Source organism: Oryza glaberrima, chromosome 2, assembly GCF_000147395.1.
Source record: "Oryza glaberrima chromosome 2, OglaRS2, whole genome shotgun sequence".
Lineage (NCBI taxonomy): Eukaryota > Viridiplantae > Streptophyta > Magnoliopsida > Poales > Poaceae > Oryza > Oryza glaberrima.
In genome coordinates, this window is record NC_068327.1 from 11,453,931 (window position 1) to 11,463,756 (window position 9,826).

The window sequence follows — 9,826 nt, forward strand, 5'->3', positions numbered from 1 at the left end:
AATATGGCTCATGCATATATATATTTGTGATAAACTTTGTTGCCAGTTGATCAGTCCAGATAGTCAACATTTTTTTGGACACTGTTCAGCTTGGGGCACCAAATTTCTGATGATGATGACGCGTCCACCGTGCTGACCATCGGATCTCCGCCATCTCGCTTCCTCTCGGTGGGCCTTTGCATACGGAGGTAGCTTCTAGTGGGCCGACAACCCTGTGCAGGCCCAAATTTGGATACGGAGTTAGCGGTAAACATATGTGGTCCCGGTATAATCTGATTTGTACCATATCGTTAGCATTGCAAGTTTATTACGTCGTTATAAGGTGCCCTCCACGGATACGGGGCACCACCTGATATGGGTGGTTAGCAAACAATCCTTATATTGTTATATGGTATATACAGGATGGTCTGCTTGGAAGGGCACATGACACATGTGCATGGCATTTTTTGCATTTATATTCTTTCTTTTCTAGTATTATTTTCGGGCTTATTTTTTTAAATGCTTTACGGCTACAATTTTTTTTTTCAAGAAAAAGTTCTGGACTATAAAATCCAACACTGAAACTTCTATGTGAACTTCAATGAAATTCATGGGAAAGTAAGTTTAATTAGTAAAGAAAAACCCAATCGTAATTAAAAAAAATGGACTTGCTGCACAACCGTCGGTTGTTTTATTTTGATTTGTCAATCAGATTTTTCTTTTTCTTCTGAAGGAAAGGCAAGAGACTTTGCCTTATGTATTAATAGAGGGCATGGCCTCAAAGTTTATGTATAAGGGTTGCTTAAAGAAAGTGACAGCCGGCAAAAAGGAAAGGGAGAAGGCTTACTTTCCTGACGGTACAAACTCAGTCAGGCATCGAGCGCCTGCCCTATACGCAGCTCCATCTTTGATAGCCTGGATCAGAGCTGTGGGCGTTTGCGTCGTATTCCGGAAGATCCTTGCGTTTCTTTCGTTCAATCTATAGTATCCATGAAACCATGATGATCAACGTTTTTAGGGGCTTCTTCGGTATTCCAGGAATTGAAACGAATCCCTCCCACCTTTATGTACAAGGCTTGCTTAAAGAAAGTGATAGCACGCAAAAAGGAAAGGGAAAAGGCTTACTCTCCCGACGGTACAAACTCAGTTAGGCATCGGGCGCCTGCCCTATACCAAAGTGCAGCTCCATCTTTGATGGCCTGGATCAGAGCTGTGGGCGTTTGCGCCGTATTCCGGAAGATCCTTGCGTTTTTTTCGTTCGATAGTATCCATGAAAACATGATGATCAACGTTTTTAGGGGCTTCTTCGGTATTCTAGGAATTGAAACGAATCCCTCCCACCACTGCACCGCTGTGTCATACTCTTGCCAATCCTATAGATGCAGATCATAACATGTCTAGCACTCCATTTCCTTCCAAATCCTGATGGAAAGCCACCACTTTGCAAGGAGGTGTAACGACGTTTCCAGCGTTGTCCCACACAGAGGGCATAGCGGCTGGTTTGCCATGCCACGCCTTTGAAGTCTATCTGCTCTCCATACTTTGTTTTGCAGTATTAGCCATGCAAAGAACTTACATTTGGGCGGTGCCCAAGGTTCCCAAACAATGCGCTTGAAAGGCTTCGCCTCTGTGCCCTCAAATTGCATCATGTACGCCGACTTAGCTGAGTAGCTTCCCGATGCCATGAGAGTCCAAGTTATTTCATCCCGTTGATTTTCGAATAAAGTGACTTGCTGCAAGGCCATAAGATTTATCTTTAAGATTCGTGCTTACTAGTTATCGTGCACGTACAAAGTACGTTTGTCATAATATATATCAAGAAAATATATAGTCACATTTAAAAATTAGAAAGTACACATACTTTGAAAGGTAATTTATTAACACATATATATCAAGTGCATATTCAACTTTTCTGAACATTGCTTCTCTTCAACTATTGAATTTATAGAGCTATTAATTTGTGCATATAGAAAGAACCAAAACAAAATAAGAAATTTCTTTAATATAGCCTTTTCAAAAGACTAATCACAATAAAATTAGAGAATTCTTCAAGAAAAACAGACAGAACAAAGTAGCAAAAGACATGTTTTGCCACTTCCTTTTTCAACAGAAATTATTGCAGCATTGAGCAGCCTTTTGTTAGGATAAAAATGATTAGTTTTATTTTACAAGTTATGTTTCCAACAAATAAAGTATAACTCTGATTACATTTATTTTAGCCAGACTGGCCCAAGAGTAGGCTAAGCAAATTCATTAAGATTATGAGATGGTGTTACAAACTAAGCGTCCACACGAAGTTGTCAAAACCGGTTACAAAGAGCGGGAGAGAAAAAACTACAAAAGGAATAATGCCAATCGTTTTTCGCCTACCATGAAGCCTGCCTCCCTCCAGATTGTGATTTCTTCTTTGATGTCACCAAAGAGCTGCACAACCATACAACTTGCTGAGACAATCTCTGAAGAAGAAGAGTGTACCGAAAACTTTTCTGAGATAATCTCTGAAGCTTCTCCTTGAAGCCATCCGCCAATCAGCCAAGTCTACATTGAGGTCACTGGGAAGCGGAAAGCCAACATTCACCTAGCTCCTGAGCAATCTCCAAATCCTGTTTGTGAAAGCACATTGAACAAAAAGGTTGGGTGTCATCTTGAAATGTCAGGTTGCATAGGGAGCAATTCGCCTGATGAGGCCACCCGTCTGTTGTTTTAGAGCCATTAGACAATCAGAAATATGAAGGCATAAAAATACATAAAACGGCATGTACTTCGGAGTATACTCTTATGAAGCTATATAAATTAAAGGATGCGACCACACAAATCAAAATTGAAACCGGATCTAGATCAAAGCTTATCGCAATGCAGTTAATAAGCTGAACATATAATTTACTTCAATATTCCAGCATTTACTATACAAATAGCTCGTAAATACCGTGCGCCAAACAGTGAAATGCCATGGTGAAACATGATAGGATTTTACCAAAATCTCCAGTTGGCCACAATGTCAACCTGCATTATAAACAATAGAAGTAAGCCAATATATTCAGATGCCTTATAGCATTAACAGATACTTTTCGATATCATGATTTCTCTTATTGTTATATATCAGAAACACGTTATAAACCTAATTTACAGTTTTAGTAAAGTAGGGGAACAAAAAAAATCTGACACTTGCATGTATTACATACAGTTTTGACCTTGGTAGCATGTTAATCTGCAAATCTGAACATTATTTGCCACAAATTATGTATATTTTCTTTCCAAACTTAAACAAAACCTGAAACACCATGATGTGATATTCATTGGTAGGAGTACATACTGGTTCTCAAACTTCCTCAGTGCCACTTTTTTTAAAAAAAAAATAGTATTGTACATGGCACCTGGGTAATCTGGCAATAGTTATTGGACAGGACAGATAATTTGAAATTGCTTTTGAAATCTAACCACCCAATCAGTACACCGCAAAATAATATTACAGGTTGTAGTCCGGTACCTAGAATAGTAGCAGAGTGCCGGACTGGGAAAAACCAAACAAAGAAGATATATTCAGAAATACACATATGATCTATTATAATGAAGCAGCAGACCTAACGTATAATAACTTCTAGATCACCTCGATATCTTTTTCTATAAAATGATCCTAATGCTCACTGTAAATAGGTGAATATGGGTTTGGAATCTTTTATTCCTAGGGGAAATATCAAGATAAAGATTTGGAAGATGAGAATCACCTTGGATTTATGCATATCCTTGAAGCGAAGGGGCACATCGCAGTGATCAAGAAGGTAGTCGGCCATCATTTCGTTCCTACTTGTAAATGTAAGATGTGATGACAGGAAATATAGCCAAGAAAGCAAGAAAATCAACTTCTAAAGTGAAATGGAGAATCCAGTTTAATAACCTATGTAATTTGTACAAAAGACACATGATTCCCCACTATGGGAGAGATATTACCAGTCCAGGAAATTAATTGAATGGATTAGCATTCAGAGGGAATCGTGTGATGGATTGGCAGGGATAGTCAACATTCAGTGAGGAATTAAACTGTACGATGGACCTCGGCTCCGGCGGCGGATGGAGAAGAAAGTGGCTCCGGCGAGGATGCGGCGGCGCGGCGGCAGTACACAGGAGCGAGGAGGAGGAGCGAAGTCACATTCCAGCAATTTTTAACTGCTGCTACAGAAGAAGGAGCTTGAAATACTGGTTCCAAATTGACCCGAACAACATGCAATGCACTTGTGCCAGGTAAAATTATAATATTGTGTTTAGTATAAAGAACATTATAGGTAAGAGCACTTACATGGCAATACCTCGAACCTCCTCATCTCAGCAAGAAACATATCAAGAGATGGCTTGTCAGTCCTCACGTCTAGATCATCCCCCATGACAACATGGTACATCAGTGCAAGCATCAGTCTTTAGGGTAAAATGATGCGCGTAAACAAAGAAGTAATTAAATTTATTCTAATTTGAAAAGCTAAAGGTTGAGGGCAAATTACCTTGTTGCAACAGCCATTGGTATTCTATCAATTTCATTTGAAAAAAATAATTTCCGGAGGGGAAGATATGTGGTGCATTTAGGGAACGGAAAGAATCCCCTACGATGGTGGATCAGACAGTGGCCTCGTTGGCAGAAGAGACCAGATCCTCTTACAGAGCAGTGGAGAGGTCCGTGGACTCTGTGTTGCTGAGGCAACTGGCCGGATCTGCTGGGCGCCTTAGCGAGGGACCGGCCATTGCATCCGGCTTCGGGGAAAGAGCTCCATGCGTGAGGTGCCTTGATGTGGTGGCATCGGCGGGGGAAGGCGACGACGCAGGGCTCGACTGTGAAGGGGGATTGGAGAGCGAGCGTGACAGAGGGATGGTTGCCATCCGCCTCTCCCTCTTCACTCTCCCCACCAGTCATCTCCCGCGCGACGACGCCTCCTCGCCGCTGGGATGGGGCCGTCGGGATGGGGGAGTCCGGTATGAGGGATGGCTGGAGCTGTGACGGAGCGGTGGACAGCTGGCCGGGACCGCGCGACGACGACGACGACATGGAACCATCGGCGACGCGGTGGAGGAGGAGGCGGGATGGGGGGGATACTGGAGGGGTCGGGACCGCGCGATGACGACGGCGGCCTGGAGCGAGGAAGCGTCGGGAGGCGCAGCGCGCATCTGAGCAGCGCGAGGAAGCGCGGCGGCGGAGTCATCGCGCGGGGAGAGCGTGGGGGCGTAGATAGCGCAGTGGCAGTAGTGCGGGCGTGGATTTGTGTGGTGGTGGGATGGCGGAATCGGTGATTTCGCTGTTGGATCAACAGATCGGACGGCTGAGGACAAAGATGATTGGGGGATGATTTCGCCTGTAGCATTGGAGGAGGGTAACTCCTCCTTTTTATATTAAGTATAGATATAGATATTTATCTAAATCCACATTCAAAAGCTACCCATGCATGCTGCTACTGTTTCCCATGTTTTCTCCAGCACTCACGCTACGCAGAGAAGAGTGAGAGGGACTGGATAAGGCACTTGTCGGGGGATAAGGCACTTGTCGGGCTACCGGAGGCCAATCCCTAGTCCCGAACTCCCGATATCCCAGCATGATCGGTTGCCTCGTTCCCTTGCGAGGCATTGAAGCATGCCAGCGTCCTGAGGCCGCGGAAAGCAAGAGTGGCTACATAGCAGCAGCGGCAGATGTGAGGCAGTAGGAGAGGAAGCAAACAACGATGATCGGAAAATGGATGGAAGGCTTTGACAAGGGATGCACCGACGATGACGGGTGCACCGCGCCGCTCCCGAAGACACCAGAAGTCTTGATTTTAAAACACTAATTTAAGGGCCTGTTTGGTGTGACTGGATGGCAGCCAACAACCACAGTAGCAAACATACAATTTCTACCATAATTGTTGCAGCAGCAGCACTGCACAACCACTCAGGTGGACAGCCGAACACACTCTAAGTCGCCCGATCGACTCGATGCTAGAAGGGGTTCATGAGGTGATCTCTACAAGTTTTCTTTTTGTCAACAGAGAAGCCGGCATCTCTGCCCGGCTAAGATGCTATTCAAAGCAGACAAAGAATAAGAAAAGAGAAAGGAATAACAACAACAAGCAAAGTAGACGAAGAATAAGAAAAGAGAAAGGAAGAACAACAAGCAAAACCGATTGAACGGCTTCAATGGCTTCACAAGAAGGTCAGTTATATCAAAATTTTGCATTAAGCACCAGATCGATGATCATGTTTAGGAGAGAAATTAAGTGATTAAGTAAATTAGACTCCAAAATTTTAATTGTATAGTACTATTCCGATCCCATTGTATAACAGTTAGGCCTCCTTTAAAACTAGGTGATTCCCAGCGTCTTGCTACGGGGATTACTTAGTACTTTTCAATATATATTTTTTTTTTACAATCAAGCCAAGGGTAAAAGGAAAACAAATGAAATATCAGGTCTTATCAGTTTTTAGCATAAAACAAACAAATGAATCTCGCACTTCAATGTGGAACATATTGATATTGATAAGTTTATGTTAAATATTATAAAAAAGATTAGAACTACTATTGGGAGCACTGCGCGCTCCTATATTCCAAGCGCCAAACGTATATCAACCAGGCCCACCTCATCCCACATTCCATCATCCCGCTCCCACCGTTATCGGAGTAAACGATTTACTTTGATAAAAACAACTTCCTGGTTACGATCCCACCCCACGTCCCTTCATCCCACTCCTACCGTTATCGGAGTAAACGATTTACTTCGATAATAAAAACAACTTCCCTTTCGATCCCACCCCATGTCCCGCATCGTGCTCCCACCATTATCGGAGTAAATGATTTACTCCGATAAAAACAACCTCTCTACTTCTGGTATATATTCTATTTTGCTCGTACCCAACCAACCACTCTCGCCCCCACTTCAGTTTTTTCCCTTTTTTTCCGGATCTCAATCGATCCACCATCCCAGCCCACAGATCGGTGACGCACCATGGAGGAGGACGACGACACCGTGGCAGTTGATGGCGGTGGCCGGTGAACGGTGGCCGGCGGCACTTGAGGCGAAGGCACTGCTTCAGGCCTCACTGCAGCAACATCTGCTTCAGATCGATGCTGAAGAGACGTCTGGCCCATGGCAAACGAGGTGGACGTCATGAGGACGGTGAGTTCTCTCAACAATTCCTAATGAGATTCTTTATTTCTTGCAAGAATTGTATATAATTTATGATTAATTAAATTCTTTATCCTTCTTGATTCTATGCAGTCTGACTTCGATTGGGTTGAGCATTCATTTTGGCGTGCTTCTCTATTCTCCCTTGCATGGCGGAGATCCTGTTTGTGATGGTTAATCGATTTGGTAACATCGGCAAGAAACTGTGATTTGTTTCATCACCTCTGTCATTCCCCAGTTCATGACAGTGAGGCGGTGACAACAGCAACAGCGACCTCCATCTTTGGCTCCGTTGCCGGATCCGGCTCCTACCGAGGTCGCAGCGGCCAAACTTGGTGCTGCCTTGGCTCCAGCCTGCATCTCCGCCGCTTTGTCTTCTTGCTAGCTCTCTCTAGCAGGACAGAAACCGGAAATGCTACTAGGCGAGCGATCGCCCTCGCTCGCCCAGGGCGATCAGATTCACCCCCCCTCCACCCCTCCACCTAGTTTCCTTTTTTGGCACCGCATTACTTTCCTATTTTAGTAAATTTATACATCTAAGTTTATACACCTAAAGTTTATACATCTAAAGTTTAGAGACCAAAAGTTTATAAGTCAAAAGTTTATATATCCAATTCAGATTTGAATTTGAATTCAAATATTTTTTTTATATATAGTATTTCTATACATCTAAAGTTTATACTCCTAAAGTTTATAGACCTAAAGTTTATATACATGTTTCAAATTTGAATTTGAATTATATCCTATTCAAATTTGAATTTGAATTCAAATATTTTCTATATATAGTATTTCTATACATCTAAAGTTTATACACCTAAAGTTTATAGATCCAAAGTTTATAAGTCAAAAGTTTACATACTCGATTCAAATTTGAATTTGAATTCAAATTTGAATTTGAATTCAAATTTTTTATATATAATATTTCTATACATAAATTTTTCTAACTTTTGTTTTTTTAAAAAAATTTTGTGGTGTACTGTAGTAGGAAGAGAAGAAGGGGATGAGGAAGGGGAGAAGTGGGAGGCCTATAGGGGCAGGGGGGCAGATCCGATCGCTGGGCGATCGCCCTGGCGATCGATCGCCCATTAGCCCCCCCCGGACAGAAACTCCATTCAGCCGTCACAAGGAACTGGCGATTGCGTGTATTGCTGTGTTTGTGTGTAAAATTTTTGTTCTTGTGCTTTTACTATGATGTGCATGTAAAATCTTTATTTTTTGTCCTGTGATTTTGGATGGAGTGATTCAATGAATAAGTAAAAAGTTTATTCACGTATTATTTGGGGTAAACTAATTAGGCCCCAGTAACTCCCTCCTTATTTATTTTTCCTTTTTTTCTTGCTTGATGCACTCACTATAAGAAATCATCAACCAAGGCTAGCAATAATGCAATTACTACAAGTTAATGCACCATCAATTTCCATTTACATCGACAATAATACAATACTACAAGATTTGATCAACCAATCTTGTTCATAATCCAACTACTACAATGTGACATCCCAGCCTAAGGCTTAATAGAATCAATAGAATACTCATATCAACAAGTTGCAACTTCTTTTCCGGAAGCCGATCTCGAAAGAACTCTGAGGTTAAGCGTTCTTAGCTTGGAGCAATTTCGGGATGGGTGACCGATCAGGAAATTCTTCCCGATTGCGCATAAGTGAGGATAAAGTGTGCAGAAAAGGCTTGTGTTGGTCTGAGAGGGCAGTCTATGACCTATGAAAGCGGCCAGATGTAAGCGGGCCCGGTCTAGGAGAGGCGGGACGTTACAAAAGTGAGGACAAAGTGTGCAGAAAAGGCTTGTGTTGGTCTGTGAGGGCAGTCTATGACCTATGAAAGCGGCCAGATGTAAGCGGGCCCGGTCTGGGAGAGGCGGGACGTTACAAAGTGGTATTAGAGCCATGAGTGAGGACAAAGTGTGCAGAAAAGGCTTGTGTTGGTATGTGAGGGCAATCTATGCGCATGAGTGAGGACAAAGTGTGCAGAAAAGGCTTGTGTTGGTCTGTGATGGCAATCTATGACCTATGAAAGCGGCCAGATGTAAGCGGGCCTGGTCTGGGAGAGGCGGGACGTTACATACAAGCACGTGCACCATCATTTTTCATTTATGTCGACCGTAACTCGATTACTACAAGATTTCACCAATCATGGTTGTCGTTAATCCAATTACTACAGGCACATGCACCATCAATTTTTATTTACATCGACAGTAATTCGATTACTACAAGATTTGGTCTCAGTTTGTTGCACACCATATCATAACTACCTCGATTGGAAACAGAGATAAACCAATTACAACGATTATTTTCAACCAACCACCGATTTTACGGATCTATAATTGATTTACCCCAAATTTAAATAGAACTAATCTAGACAGATAGAACGTGGGCAAACAAACACCAGTTTTTGCGGACTTTGGGCGTGATGTTAATTCGATTACTACAAGATTTGGTCTCAGTTTGTTGCACACCATATCGTAACTACCTCGATTGGAAACAGAGATAAATCAATTACAACGATTATTTTCAACCGACCACTGATTTTACGGATCTATAATTGATTTACCCCAAATTTAAATAGAACTAATCTAGACAGATAGAACGTGGGCAAACAAACACCAGTTTTTGCGGACTCTGGGCGTGATGTGCGGTGCTCGGAACAATATTCCAGCTATGGTGGATTGCTCTTTCAGCTATTGGTCATTCTGAGTG

The 9,826-nt window shown here is 42.6% G+C and overlaps 1 long non-coding RNA gene across 2 annotated transcripts; it reads right to left on the minus strand.

The window, feature by feature from the left end:
* Window positions 1-58: 58 nt before the first annotated feature.
* Window positions 59-5,228, minus strand: LOC127761247 (uncharacterized). 2 transcript variants are annotated; one of them, XR_008015222.1, is made up of 6 exons: window positions 4,473-5,228; window positions 4,274-4,342; window positions 3,705-4,146; window positions 2,350-2,982; window positions 827-1,712; window positions 59-212 (listed from the first exon to the last, which is right to left on the minus strand). It is a non-coding gene; the product is annotated as an uncharacterized LOC127761247 (long non-coding RNA). The 2 variants fall into 2 exon arrangements; XR_008015223.1 differs by lacking the exon at window positions 59-212 and having other exon boundaries at window positions 775-1,712; window positions 4,473-5,216.
* Between the last annotated feature and the right edge of the window lie 4,598 nt (window positions 5,229-9,826).